The sequence below is a fragment of the Mobula birostris genome, chromosome 4 (genome assembly GCF_030028105.1).
Source record: "Mobula birostris isolate sMobBir1 chromosome 4, sMobBir1.hap1, whole genome shotgun sequence".
NCBI lineage: Eukaryota > Metazoa > Chordata > Chondrichthyes > Myliobatiformes > Myliobatidae > Mobula > Mobula birostris.
This window is the reverse complement of record NC_092373.1, coordinates 27,308,212-27,323,985: the sequence shown is the minus strand read 5'-3', so window position 1 is coordinate 27,323,985 and position 15,774 is coordinate 27,308,212.

Below are 15,774 nucleotides of genomic sequence, written 5' to 3'. Positions count from 1 at the left end.
AGTCAGGTCCAGATCCATCAAACGCTCCTAAAATGCTAAACAGATGCGCTTAGTGTTTTCTCCCACATACCAAAAGATATGCTTGTTGGCAGATTAATTAGTCACTGTAAATTACCCCTAGTCTAGGGGGTGGTGAGTAAATGCTAATGTGTAAAAGAAAATGATACAGGTGATTTGGCAGCTGAATTGGATAAGTCGGAATGCAGGCCCTTCTGCCCGTCTAGTCTACTCTGACCACCAACCATCCACTTGCACACATCCTGCATTAATCCCACATTTTGTTCTCATCAGCTCTGCTAGATTCCTCCACCCACCTCTAAAGAGGGACAGTTTGCACTGGCTAACACTAACCCACTGTCTCTGTGATGTGGGAGGAAGCTACAGCGCCCAAAGGAAACCCATGCGGTCACAGGGAGGATATGAAAATTCTGCACAGACAGCATCCCAGGGCAGGTTTGAACCTCGGTCTCTGGAACCCTGAGGCAGCAGATTTACTAGCCACAGGGATGGCTCTAAGACTTTTGACCAATTTTCTTCCTGTGCCTGACCTTGTCCCATGCTAGGACAGCAGTAGATGTCAGTCCTGATGCGCCATTGCAAGCTTATTGTCAAAGAGAACCCAATTGTACAAGGCACGAATAAAATAATAATGTTAGCATCTATGCAGCAGTAAGACTATCAGACAGAAGTACTTCCCTTCAGCTCTTGCTTTGGCTCAGCCTTTGGCCCTTTCATGCTATTATCCAAATGTCAGCAGGACTACCAACCTGGGGAGAAGAGCACAATGTTTCTCAGAGCCAGTTGCTTTCCTCTTTTAGCACCATTTCTTGTGGGGTTTTTAATTGGTGCCATTTTATTTTTATTAAAAATATTTTAATCGATGGCACGACGGCAATATGAAAAGTCCAGGGTACATAATATTGCCTTTTCACATGCCTCTACTTTTGGAAGCAGTTCAGTGCAATTTTGGATGTTTTTGTTAAAATGGATGTTGCCAGAAGTCAACTGTTTCCATATGGGCTGCAAAAAGGGAGGCTGACAAGGGCATGTAAAACAGCATGGAGCACAATAGAAGGCATCAAACCTTTTTGCAGTGGATAATAATGTGAGGAATGTGTTTATTTTTGAATAACAATCCACAATGCAAGTTGTGTGGCAGAGAGAGAGAGAAATACAGAGTTCTGTCGAGCTTGCATCCAATTGCTGCAATGTATGTTCATGGACCAATAGGAATCTTCCTTACTGTGCACGTGCTCCCTGTGATACCCTGTTAGGCAGCCTCGGGCCCTGGAAGGGAGAACATCTGTATTGGGTTTGTAGCCTAGGGGAACCGATCATTCAACTAGCAGAGCAAATTCAAGTCCCAACAAAAATCTCATTCAGCTGCAATGTATACCTTTTACCTAAATGTATACCTTTAATTTGCAGATAAAAGCCAATTTTTCTACATAATGTTTTCAAAATTAAATGCAATGAGGAGTCCAGCAGAACAATCAGACCATGAGTCTTAAATAACACTACGTTCCCTAGAGGGCAACTTTGAACGGGCCATGGCAGGAAATGTGAGGAAGACCTAAGATTGCACTACCTAGCCCACCCAGCAAGTTTTAAGTCCCCTACCTCTTTGTGAGGTGTGCTGGCTTTAGAAATTCTCAACCACAATTGGTTTGAGATAAATCTCAATTGACATCTACAGTATTCCATTGGATAGATTCCTTGAATAGGGAAACATGATCTGCAGATTATTATTGTCTAATCAGTATTGTGTAACCATTGTTGCAATACTTCAACAAACACATTCCAATTAGTATAGCAAACACAAGTGCCCAATGCTGTCCACTGCTCCTGACCACACCCAAGCTTCTCTTAGCAAAGTTCTCAGCTTGGAAGTATCCTGGGGAAGGAAGGCTGGAAGATCACCTGGAAGGTGCAACCTCAAGCTCCACCAATAACCTGCCTGAAAAGTTCAATGTAAATTTATTATCAAAATACAAACATATACGTCACCATATACAACCGTGAGATTCGCTTTCTTGCAGGTTTTCACAGTAGATATAAAGAAACGCCATAAAATCAGTGAAAAACTTCACACAACAAGACGGACAAACTCGCGCAAAAGACAACAAACTGCAAATACTAAAAGAAAGAAATATTATTATAATGAAAAAATAAACAATAAATATCAAGAACCTGAGATGAAGAGTCCTTGAAAGTGAGTCCATAGGTTGTGGGACCAAGTGAAGTTGAGTGAAGTTATCTCCTGTGATTCAAGAGCCTAATAGTTGAGGGGTAATAACTGTTCCTGAACCTGTTGGCGTTGGCCCCGAGGCTCCTGTTCCTCCTTCCTGATGGTAGCAGTGAGAAGAGAGCATGGCCTGGATGCTGGGGGTCCTTGACAATGGATGCTGCTTTCCTGTGACACCACTCCTTATAGATGTGCTCAATGGTGGGGAGGGCTTTACCCATGATGAACTGCTTTTTGCAGACTTTGCCGTTCAAGAGCATTGGTGTTTCCATAGCAGTCTGTACACTCTCCACTGTACATCTGTAGAAGTTTGTCAAAGTTATAGATGACATGCAGAATCATTGCAAACTCTTTGCCATGTTCTCTTTGTAATGGCACCCAGGACAGATCATCTGAAATGATAATGAATTTAAAGTTGCTGATCCTCTTCACCTCTGATCCCCTGAGAAGGACGGGCTCTTGGACTTCCAGTTTCCTCCTCCTGTAGTCAATAATCAGCTGCTCGGTCTTGCTTTCATAGAGTGAGAGGTTGTCATGACAACACTCAACCAGATTTTCAATCTCCCTCCTATATGCTGATTCATCGCCGCCTTTGATTCAGCCAATGACTGTGGTATCATCAGCAAAATTAAATATGGCATTGGAGCCGTGCTTAGCCTCACAGTCTTGTCGTGCACTTGGGCTGATGGAGATTGTGGAGGAGATGTCGTTGCCAATCCAAATTGACTAGGGTCAGCAAGTGAGGAAATTAAGGATCCAATTGCACAAGGAGATTTTGAGTTCTAGGTCTTAGAAGCTTAAAGATTAATCTTGAGAGGATGATGGTATTGAATGCAGAGCTGTAGACAATGAAGAGCATCCTGAGGTATGTATCTTCATTATCCAAATGTTCCAGGGCTGAGTGAAAACTCAATGAAATGGCATCTGGTGTTGATCTGCTGTGACGAAAGGCAAACTGGAGCAGATCCAAATCACTCCTCAGGCAAGAGTTGATATATTTCATCACCAACCTCTCAAAGCACTTCGCCACAGTGGATGGAAGTGCTACTGGATGATAGTCATTCATACAGTTCTTCTTGGGTCCCTGTATAATTGAAGACTGTTTGAAGTAGGTGGGTATTGCCGGAGCGAGAGCTTAAGGATATCAGTGAACACTCCAGCTGGTTGATCAGCACATGTCTTCAGTACTCGGCCAAGTACCCAGAGTGTGCCAAAGGCTTTCCATGTGTTCACCCTCCTGAAGGACGCTCTCACATCAGCCTCAGAGACTGAAATCAGGTTGTCAGGGGCTGTGGGAGTTCGTGAAAATGCCTCCAAGTTTTGAAGGGCAAAGCAAGCATAAAAGGCATTGAACTCATTTATGAGCAAAACCTTGGGTCACCTGCGTTGCTTGGTTTACTTTGTCCAAGCCCTGCCACAACTGTCGAACATCCTTCTGTGGTCCCAGTTTGGTCCAGAATTGCCACTTTGAATATGAGATGCCTTTCCGAATACTTAGATCTCTTGTACTTTACCAGAATGGCACTGATTTGGCAGATTTTGGATCCTTTCATTCATCCAGGGCTTCTGGTTAGGGAAAATTCTAAATGACTTTGTGGGGACACATTCATCCAGGACTGATATTATAAAGTCCATGACAACCATGGCATATCCATCCAGATCCTCTGATGAGTCCTTGAATATTGGCCAGTCCACCGACTCAGAGCAGTCCTGCAGCCACTCCTCGACATCCTGTTCTTTGTTGTCCTTACTTCTGAAGCCTTGCCCTTTAGCCCCTGGCTGTATGCAGGTAAGAGATGGTCAGACATCCTGAAATGAGGTCTAAGGACCGAACGGTAGACATTCCTTATGGTAGTATAGTGGTGGTCAAATGTGTTGAGACACCTGGTGCTGCAGGTGATAAGCTGATGATAACTGGGCAGAGATTTCTTCAAACAAGCCTGAATGAGGACTGCTACAATGACTTAAAAGGCATTGGGCTAAGCTGTTTCTTGCTTGCCAATCGCAGTACTCAATACATCAAGTGCTTACTTAACATTGGCTTTTGGTTTTATGTAAACTGCAGTCAACATCACAGAGGAGAACTCTCCTGGTAAGTAGAACAGTTGGCACTTAGTCGTCAGATGTTCCAGGACCAGGGAGCGAGAGTGTGACAAGACCACTACGCCTGAGCATAAGGGTCTCGGCCTGAAATGTCGACTGCACCTCTTCCTACGGATGCTGCCTGGCCTGCTGCGTTCACCAGCAACTTTAATGTGTGTTGCTTGAATTTCCAGCATCTGCAGAATTCCTGTTTTTTTTTTTGTTTTTTATCAAGTGGTTCTGGACTGAATGGTCTGGGTGCAGCAGAGATTTATAGGAAGGTAAGGGGATTGATCAAAGGTTTAGAGATGATGAGGGTGGTAGTGGTGAAAACTTAGAGAAGAACTCTTGCTCATTGTGGCCTACAAGATTAATTTTAAGCTTGCTCTTCTTGGTCCTCTTTGAAGCCACTGATAAATTAACTTGCTGAAATGTGCACAGTGCAAGCACGGTTCTCTCCATGGCTATTTAGCTCCTGCATGCCTCAGAGAAGGACAGTTTCTGTTCTCTCAGGCAGTTACTCCAGTCCTGCAGGCTGGACTGAGAGAGGGAGCAAGTTTACTAAGTCCTTCTCCTTAGTTGTCAAGGTGTTTTCAGACTGATTCCACCTGGTAGTGCTAATAAAGACCTCTATTCAAGTTCACAATTCTGTTCAATTCTCACATTTTATCACAGTAGAGAAGATGGCCATTCAGTCCATCATCTCTCTCCAGTCTAGTCCTCACCCTCTTCTCAAACTTGATGCACAGCGCTGCAGGTCACTGCTCTTCAAACACATATCCAAAGAATTTTTTTAAAGTGTTCAGGACTTCTGTCTACTAAAAACAATGCCTAAGCATAAATCAACATTGAAAGTGCTTCTAGACAAAAGGTAAGTTAATTGGCTCTGTGTATTAATAGAAGCGCATTCCAATTTTATGTGATATTGCTATTATGGGATCGCTATTTTGTGCTGCGATATTAATTGAATGTTATTGATTTGATTGATTCTTCAGAGTTTGTTCCTGGTAATAAAGTATTTCATACACATGAATGCACAAACATTCATGTTTGTAAATGTGCCTGAAAAATAATTTTGGACAGCAACTATTTTAACTTCAGGATGTTATTGAAATACTGAGAGAACTAGGAGCATCATTTTGAAGGTAAAATCGGGATATTGTGATCGGCTGATTTATGAATTCCAGGACAAAGATGCTTGGTGTAAGCTGTCACTACCAGATACCCCGGAATAAACAGACCTGAGGTGGCAGGGATACTGAGGCTGGTGGGTTTACGGCTACAGAAGCAATTATGAACATTGCACAATGAATCACCTTGTTGCTGAACATAACATTGTATAAGGGAACACATACCGGTCCTCATAGAGGGATCAGAAGTGGAGAAAGTGAGTAATTTCAAATTCCTAAGTGTTCATATCTCTGAGGACCTCACCTGATCCCAACATATCGATGCAGCTATAAAGAAGGCAAGACAGAAGTTATATTTCATTAGCAGTTTGAGAAGATTTGGTATGTTACCTTAAGCGCTCAAAAATGTCTACAGATGTACCATGGAGAGCATTCTGACTGGCTGCATCACTATCTAGTATGGGGGAGGCTACTTCACAGGATTCGAGTAAGCCTCAGAGAGGTGTTAAATTAGTCAGCTCCAACACGGGCACTAGCCTTGTAGAATCCAAGACATCGTCAAGGAGCAGGACCTCAAAAAGGTGGCATCCATCATTAAGGACCCCAATCACCCAGGGCATGCCCTCTTTTCATTGCTACCATCTGGGGGAGGTACAGAAACCTGCAGGCACATACAGGAACAGCTTCTTCGCCTTACTTGTTGGCACGTGGCCAAGTGATTAAGGCATTTGTCTAGTGATTTGAAGGTTGCTAGTTCAAGCCTTGGCTGAGGCAGCGTGTGTGTCCTTGAGCAAGGCACTTAACCACACATTGCTCTACGACGACACCGGTGCCAAGCTGTATGAGTCCTAGTGCCCTTCCCTTGGACAACATCGGTGGCGTGGAGAGGGGAGACTTGCAGCATGGGCAACTGCTGGTCTTCCAGACAACCTTGCCCAGACCTGCGCCTTGGAAACCTTCCAAGGTGCAAATCCATGGTCTCATGAGACTAACGCATGCTTCTATATATACTTACTGTAATTTACAGTTTTTTTCTATACTATCATGTATTGCAATGTACTGCTACTGCAAAGTTAACAAATTTCACAACATACGTCGGTGATATTAAACTTGACTCTGATTCTGAGAAAGGAAGATGTAGACATTGAATAAAAGCCTAAAACGTAACAAAATGGGAGCAAACGTAGACCAGTTGACCTCCTGAGCCTGCTGCAGCATTCTCAAAACCATGTCCCTGCTCTATTCCCGTATCCCTTGATTCCTCTATCACCCAGAAATATCACCTTCCTTTTATTTTTGGGATCTGGTCATCAATAGCACTTCATTGTCCGTTCTTCCTCGCCCTTGAGAAGGTGGAACTGAGCTGCCACCCTGAACAGTAGCGGTCCTTGTGGTGAAGAATCGCTGCTTTTGGGAAGGTAGTACCAGAATGAAGGAGTGGTAAATCATCTCCAAGTCCGGGTGGAAACTGCAGGCAGTGGCATTCTCATACCTATTACTTCAGGATGCTGTACATTTTAATGAGATCTCCTCACCTTCATCGGAGCCTTAAAGATGCCTGCCCTACTCAATTGCTCCACGAGTGACTGGCCTGCCTGAATACGAATCACCATGGTGAGTCTTCACTGCTCTCGTTATTAATAAGTACGTCCATCTTTAGGAAAGGAGATTACCTCTGTACACTATACAAGGCTTGGTTTCACAGAATTCCTATATTACTGTAATAAAATACCATTGTAGAAATATGAAATACAAGCAGAGAATCCCCAACATACTCAGCACATTGGGAAATGAAGCAGATTTAACATTTCAGGTGAAAGCTTGATAAAACACCATCAGCCTCAGATATTAACTCACCACAGACTATGTTTGACATGCTGAGTACTACTAGCTTCTTCTACTTAAATTAATTTAACCTTTTCCACTCCAGCCTACTTCAGGTCTGGCACTTCAATGTTAGTCTCCCAACTTTGCAACTAGGAGAAATTAACCCTTGTTATGCCTTTTTTTTACCGTCATCCACCAAGCATCCTTGTACTCTCTGATGGTCAACATTTACTGAGTATATCAGTCCCTGCCTCAGTAGAGCATCCAGCATAATCAAAGACCCCTTTCACCCCCGACATTTTCTCTTCTCCCCTCTCCCACTGGGCAGAAGATACATAAGCCTGAAAGCACATACCATCAGGCTCAAAGACAGCTTCTCCCTCACTGTTATAAAACTATTACTTAGTTCCCTAGTGTGATAAATTGGAGACTTAATCGCACAATCCCTTGGTATGATTTTGCACCTTATTGTCTACCTGCTCTGCATTTGCTCTGTAGTTGCAACACTTTATCCTGAATTGTTTTTGTTTTGCCTTGTTCTAACTCAAGATGTGTAATGATCTGATCTGTATGAACAGAATGCAAGACAAGCACTGTACCTCGGTGCATGTGACAAGAATAAACCAACTCCAATACCGATTGTATCACCATCCTCTGGTCACTGGGTAGAATATTGGGGCTGGAGCGCCCTCTGCTGGTTGCTTTTCCATTTTCAAGGAACACAATATTTAATACTAGATATTCATAAACAATAAGTCACCGTACCTAACCTGTCATTATATTTGTCGACTCTATAAAAAAGGGACAGGTTATGCCAGGACCCGAAGGTGACCAATATCCTGTGGGGAGGATTTAAATTAATTTGGTGGGGGGAGGGTGAGAACTGGAGTGATAGGGCTAAGGATGGGGCAGTTGGTATACAAGCCAATGCACTATGAGAATAGACAGGTAGATGATAGGGCAAAATTGCAGTCAGTGGGATGAGGTAACTGTTACATAGGGGCAAAATCAAGAAGGGCAATAAATACAGGACTGAAGGTGTTTCATTTGAATGCACGCAGTATACAGAATAAGGTAGATGACCTTGTAGTACAGTTATAGATTGACAGAAATTTTGATGTGGGCATCCCTGAGACATGCCTGAAAGAAGATCAGAGTTGGGAGTTTATCATACAAGGATACATATCATATTGATAGGACAGGCAGGTAGGCAAAGGGAGTGGGGAGGCTCAGTTGGTAAAAAATGAAATCAAATCCTTAGAAAGAGGTGGCCTCAGAAGATGCAGAATTCTTGTGCATAGAGCTAAGAAACTGAAAAAGGTAAAAGACCCTGATGGGAGATATATACAGGCTCCCAAATGGTAGCCCAATGTGGAATATAAATTTCAATGGGAAACAGAAAAGGCAAGTAATAAAGACAATGTTACAATATTCATTGGAGAATTCACCCTGCAATTTGAGAGAGAGAAGGTAAAGTCAGATGTATCAGTATTACGGAGGAGTAAAGTGAATTACGGAGGCATAAGAGAGGAACAGGTCAAAGTTGATTGAAAGGGGACACTAGCAAGGGTGACAGTAGAGCAGTAATGGCAGGGGACAATTCAGAAGACAAAAGATAGGTAAGTGTCAAAGATGAAGAATGTCATTCCACTCTTTAAAAAAGAGGGCAGAAGAAAGGAAATTTTACACCAGTTAGTCTGACTTCAGTGGAAGGGAAGATGTTGGAGTCAATAATTAAGAATAAGGTCTTGGGGTAATTGGAGGCTCATGATAATGTGGTCCAAAGGCACCATGGTTTCTTTAAGGGAATCCTGAGTCTCCACCCAGGACTTGCATGACTGACAGCAATGAAAACCAAGAGGAAGCTACTGACACAACGATGGAAGCCCTGAGCACTGCCTGAGATGGAGGACCTTCGTTGCTGCCCTAAATGCCAGTGGCATAACAGGCAATAAGCAAGTAAGTACAGGGAAGAGAAAAAAAATAAAAAGTCAAATTGCGGCTTCAAAAAAGAGCACTAATCTACATTTCCATTTCTTTTTTATTTCTATTTTTGTACTAATTTAAGTTAACTATTTTATATACATAAAAAATACTTACTGTAATTCATTGGGTTTTTCTATTATTATGTATTACATTGTATTGCTGCTGCCGAGACAATAGATTTCACAGCATATACCAGCAATATTAATCCTGATTTTGATTCTAATGCTGTTGATGAAAATTCTAATAATGATGAAGGTGACATGGGACTGAGTAGCCTTGAGACTTACAATGTGAGAACTAATGACAGACAAGCAATATTGCTTACACCAGAAGTGAAAGCCAAATTAATTTCAATGGAATTGGACATTGGCTCAGCTGTTTTAATCATTCCACAAAATGAGTTTAAACAACATTTCAAAGATACTGAACTGAAGCCTGCTAATATCCAGCTGAAAAAGTAATTCCTGTAGGAATGACAATCATAACAGTGAAATACAACAACCAATGAGCCACATTGGGTGAAAACAGGAGAGTCATTATTGTGCGATCATGACTGGCTGCACAATTACAACTTGATTGGAGATCCATCTACCATTTACTTGCCACAACTCCTACAATAAAGTCAATTGCAAGCAATTTAAGAAAGGTACAGGATGATGCCACAGGAAAGTTCAAAGTTGGCACTGGAAAACTCAAACATATCAAGGGTCAAATAGAGTTAAATGGAAATTTCACACCCAAGTTTTACAAAGCCCGTCCATTCCCTTATACCATTCGTGATAAAGTAGCCAGTGAGCTAGAATACATGGAGGCTAAAGGAATTCTTTCCAAGGCTGAGTGGAGCCCAGGGGCAATGCCAGTGATCTCAGTAGCCAAGAATGGGTCTGTCAGGATCTGTGGTGATTTTGTCACCATGAACCCAGTACTGGAAGTAGGTCAATACCCTCTGCCCAGGATAGAGAATATCTTTGCAAACCTTTCTGGAGAAAAGTGGACATAGCTGAGGCCTACCTACACATGGAGATGGAAGAAATGTCCAAAGTGTTTCTCACCATAAACACTCACAAATTCTATAATAGGCTTATTTTTGGAGTAGCATCTGCATCTACACTCTGACAGAATATAGACCGGGTGCTGTAAGGCTGCCAACACTCTCAGTGTTACCTGAAAGACATCATTGTTACCAGTGAGGATGACAAGAAACATCTCCAAAATCTCAAGCCAGTGTTAAAAAAAAATTAGAAGATTACGGGCTCCAAGCATAGTACAACAAGTGTCAATTCTTTACACTAAGCATCCCCGACTGTGGTCACACCATTGACATACAAGAAAAACACAAGTGCGTTAAGAAAATCCAAGACCAAAGTACATGTCACAGTTGAGTTCCTTTTTAGGATTTGGCAATTACTATCACAAATTCCTGCCAAACCTGACTCATTACTACAGATTGGGAAGAAATGACAATGGACAAAGCGGTGTGAGGTGAGGTCGAACACGGATCCACATCATCCAGTGCAGCATGGCCTGTGACACCTCACCTTATGGTATAGGTGCAGTCACGTCACTTGTTATGAGTGATGGAGGTGAATGCCCCATAGTCTTTGCATCATGTTCCACCCAAAATGGCTGCAATGTGCCGCGTAACTTAAGATACCCCATTTTTAGCAACACCAGAATGAACTTGCCCTTGACGGGAGTTGCCTTATGTGGGGACTGTGAGTTGTATCACTATCCAAGCTAAGAACTGAGGTGTCAGAGGAGCTACATGCCAGTCACCTATGGCATAGTCAAAATGAAAACGTTGGCTCAAAGCTTTGCCTGGTGGCCTGGGACAGATCAGAAGATCGAGCAGCTTCCCATGCTCTGTTCAGAATGCCAATACGTCCAGAAGAAAGGTATTCAGGGCTGTGAAAACCACTTCCTGCAGTCCCACAACCACCATGGAGGAGGCCCCAGGGTCTGAGATTATTTCACAGCCATAGGTCTCACCTGTTAAGCAGTGACCATCCTACCCCCCACCCTCCAGTTAGGAAAGGTATTACCCCAAAAGAGTGAGAAATTCTTCACATCGATTGATCTTTAGGCCTGAATGGGACAATTTAAAATTTACTATGGCGTGGATGTCTATCTAGTGGTTGTATTATATAGTATACTGTATATATATGTATGTTCTACATTCTACATTGAGTTGGAGTTTATAGCTAAGCAGAGTGGAGTGTTGTGTAATTAGTAATTTTTGAGTAATATTGTAAATATATTGTTTTATTAAGCATTCTTTGTTCTTTAGATAATTTATTGCAGGATATATGTAAAAGTATGTGAATGGCACACGTCTTTATGCTACCACATCAGAAGCGCACACCTCATTAAAAGTAAAATATGAGACTAAAACAAGCATCTCCTGCCTCTGTGTTTTTTCTTTCAGTTAGTTTTATGTTTAGGAGTTACAAAACATAACATCAGTGTACTGTGACAGCAGAATAGTAAACTGCAGTTTTTCCACTTAAAACCTTTTGCAAGCGACTGCACCAAGCTTCCATGCTCCCCTCTGTACAGAGTCCCGCACACACGAACATACAGCCTCTTGGACTGGAAGATTTCTTGAGCCCAAACTCACTGGAGTTAGGAAGATCGCATTTTGGCAAATCAGATCATTTGGCTGCGCTCCTGCTTCCGGCAAACGGACAGAGCTTAAAGAGCAAGGCCCCAGAGATCAATACAACTAAGAGGTGGTCATGGGAGGCAGAGGAACGGTTACAAGCTTGCCTTGAGTCGGTGGACTGGCCACTCATCGAGGATCTGAATGACTACACGAAGGTCGTTACAGACTTTATCAAAGCACTTGGGGATGAGTGTGCCCCAATAAAATCATCCAGGGTTTTCCCCAATCAGAAGCCCTGGATGAACAATGAAATCTGGAACCTGCTGAGAGCCAGATCAGAGGCATTCAAGTCTGGAGATCAAGATTGCTGCAAGAGGTACAGGTATGATCTCCAGAAAGCCATCTCTCGGGCAAAGTGGAGATTTCGGACTAGACTGGAATCAACAAGGGATGCACAACAGCTGTGGCAGGGTTTGAATGCCAAAACCTCCTACAAAGGAGGTCATATTCTGCGTGGGGGTCGGTGACCAGTGGTATGCCTCAGGGATCTGTTCTGGGACCCTTACTCTTCATGATTTTTATAAATGACCTGGATGAGGAAGTGGAGGGATGGGTTAGTAAGTTTGCAGATGACACAAAGGTTGGAGATGTTGTGGATAGTGTGGAGGGCTGTCAGAGGTTACAGCAAGAAGTGGCAGATGGAGTTCAACCCAGATAAGTGTGAGGTGGTTCATTTTGGTAGGTCAAATATGATGGCAGAATATAGTATTAATGGTAAGACTCTTGGCAGTGTGGAGGATCAGAAGGATCTTGGGGTCCAAGTCCATAGGACACTCAAAGCAGCTGCACAGGTTGACTCTCTGGTTAAGAAGGCATATGGTGTATTGGCCTTCATCAATCGTGGAATTAAATTTAGAAGCCGAGAGGTAATGTTACAGGTATATAGGACTATGGTCAGACCCCACTTGGAGTACTGTGCTCAGCTCTGGTCGTCTCACTAGAGGAAGGATGTGGAAACCATAGAAAGGGTACAGAGGAGATTTCCAAGGATGTTGCTGGATTAGGGAGCGTGCCTTATGAAAACAGGTTGAGTGAACTCGGCCTTTTCTCCTTGGAGCAACGGAGGATGAGAGGTGACCTGATAGAAGTGTATAAGATGATGAAAGGCATTGATCGTGTGGATAGTCAGAGGATTTTTCCCAGGGCTGAAATGGTTGCCTCAAGAGGACACAGGTTTAAGGTGCTGGGGAGTAGGTACAGAGGAGATGTCAGGGGTAAACACAAAATAATCTGCAGATGCCAGGATCAAAGCAACACTCACAACACGCTGGATGAACTCAGCAGGTCGGGCAGCATCCGTGGAAACGATGAGTCAATGTTTCGGGCCAGAACCCTTCGTCAGGACTGAAGAGGGAAGGGGCAGAGGCCCTATAAAGAAGGTGGGGGAGGGTTGGAAGGAGAAGACTGGTAGGTTCAGTTGAAAAACCAGTAATTTGAAAGACAAAGGGGTGGGGGAGGGGAAGCAGGGAGGTGGTAGGCGGGAAAACAATGGGTAGTAGAAGGAGGCGGAACCATGAGGGAGGTGATAGGCAGCTGGGGGAGGGGGCAGAATGAAATAGGGATAGAGGAAGGGAGGGGGAGGGAATTACTAGAAGTTGGAGAATTCTATGTTCATACCAAGGGGCTGGAGACTACCTAGACGGTATATGAGGTTTTGCTCCTCCAACTTGAGTTTAGCCTCATCATGGCAGTAGAGGAGGCCATGTATGGACATATCTGAATGGGAATGGGAAGCAGAGTTGAATTGGGTGGCTACCAGGAGATCCTGTCTGTTGTGGCAGACAGAGCGGAGGTGCTCGACGAAGTGGTCCCCCAATCTGCGTCGGGTTTCACCGATGTAGAGGAGGCCGCACCAGGAGCACCGGATGCAATAGATGACCCCAATAGACTCACAAGTGAAGTGTTGTCTCACCTGGAAGGACTGTTTGGGGCCCTGAATGGTTGCAAGAGATGAGGTGTAGGGACAGGTGTAGCACTTACACTTACAGGGATAAGTGCTGGGTGGGAGATCAGTGGGGATGGACGTGTGGATAAGGGAGTCATGGAGGGACCGATCCCTGCGGAAAGCGGAGAGGGAAAGATGTGCTTAGCGGTGGGGTCCTGTTGAAGGTGGCAGAAGTTGCGGAGGATAATGTGCTGGATCCGGAGGCTGGTAGGGTGGTAGGTGAGGACAAGGGGAACTCTGTCCCTGTTGTGGTGGCAGGAGGATGGGGTGAGGGCCAAAGTGCGGGAAATGGAGGAGATGCGGGTGAGGGCATCACTGATGACAGCCGAAGGGAAACCACGATCCTTAAAGAAAGAGGAGATTTGAGATGTCCTGGAATGGAAAGTCTCATGGGGCCTGTAATGCTCTATGTAGTTAAATCACCGCCTGTTAGAGGCTCCAATGCACAGGGTCGCAAGAGGCTGCAGAGGGTAGTACACTCATCCACCTGCATCGTGGCACAACCCTCCCCTTCAGCGAGGACATCCTCAAGATGCAATGCCTTATGAAGGTGCAATCCATCACTAAGGACTCTCAGTATCCGGGACATGCCTCCTCTCATTACTACCATCAGGCAGGAGGTACAGCTGAGTGAAGATCCTCACTCAATGATTCAGGAACAGCACGTTCACTTTGGCCATCAGATTTCTGCACAGTCCATCGACTCATGGACATTACTCCTTTATCCTTCTGGTTACATTATTTATTTATTTTGTAATTTACAATAAAGTCTGCATCTTGCACTAAACTGCTATTGCAAAACAGCAAAGTTCATAACATACAAGACAGTGACAATGAACCTAATTCTGATTCAGATAATGGATCCACCGAACCTCATTCTGTAGACCGCAGGCACCGTGTACGTGTGCCTGATTCAAAAATTGTCCACGTATCATATGAACACTTATCATATAATATGATCCTGAGAAGCATGGGGCTGTCCAAGAATCTTCCTCCTTCTTCGGCACCAGGATGATGTCCTCCTTCTTCAAAGAATGGGATTTTCCTTCCTCCACCACTGAGGCTGCCCTCTCCCTTCATCTTCACCGCTTCCCGGACATCCCCACTCACCCCATCTTCCCGCTGCCTTTACAGGGATAGAGTTCCTCTTGTCCTCACCCACCACCCCGTGAGCCTACACATCCAATATATCATTCTCTGCATCTTCTGTCATCTTCAACAGGGACCTGCCACCAAACACACCTTTACCTCCTCTCCTCCCCGCGCCCCACCTTCCTCAGGAAAAGCTCCCTCCATGATTCCCTTGTCCATTTCTCCCTCCCCTCTAATCTCCATCCCGGCACATACCCCTGCAAGCGACAGAAATGCTACACCTGCCCATTCGTCTTCTCCCTCACCACCAATCAGAGCCCTAAACTGTGCTCACAGGTGAGGCAACAGTTCACATGCACATCTGCTGGGGTTGTTCACTGTATCTGATGCTGCTGGTACAGCCTGCTCTATACTGGTGAAACCTGATGTAGATTGGGGAGCAGCTTTGTTGAGCTCCTCAGCTCCATCCACGAGAAAGCAGAATTTCCCGGTGGCCAACCATTTCAACTCCAGTCCCCACTCCCATTCCAACATGTCAGTCCATGGCCTCCGCTTCTGCCACGACAAGGCCACTCTCGGGTTGGAGGAGTAACACCTTATATTCCATCTGGGTAGCCTCAAACCTGATGGCATGAACATTGACTTCTCTAACTTCCAGTAATTTTTCCCTTTCCCTTTCCTCTTCATCGCAATTTGCCTACCACCACAACAGGTCCACGGCAAGCGCAATCTCAATGGCTCTCCACATGGCTTTAGACCACCTGGACAACACAAACACCTACATCAGGATGCTGTTCATTGACTA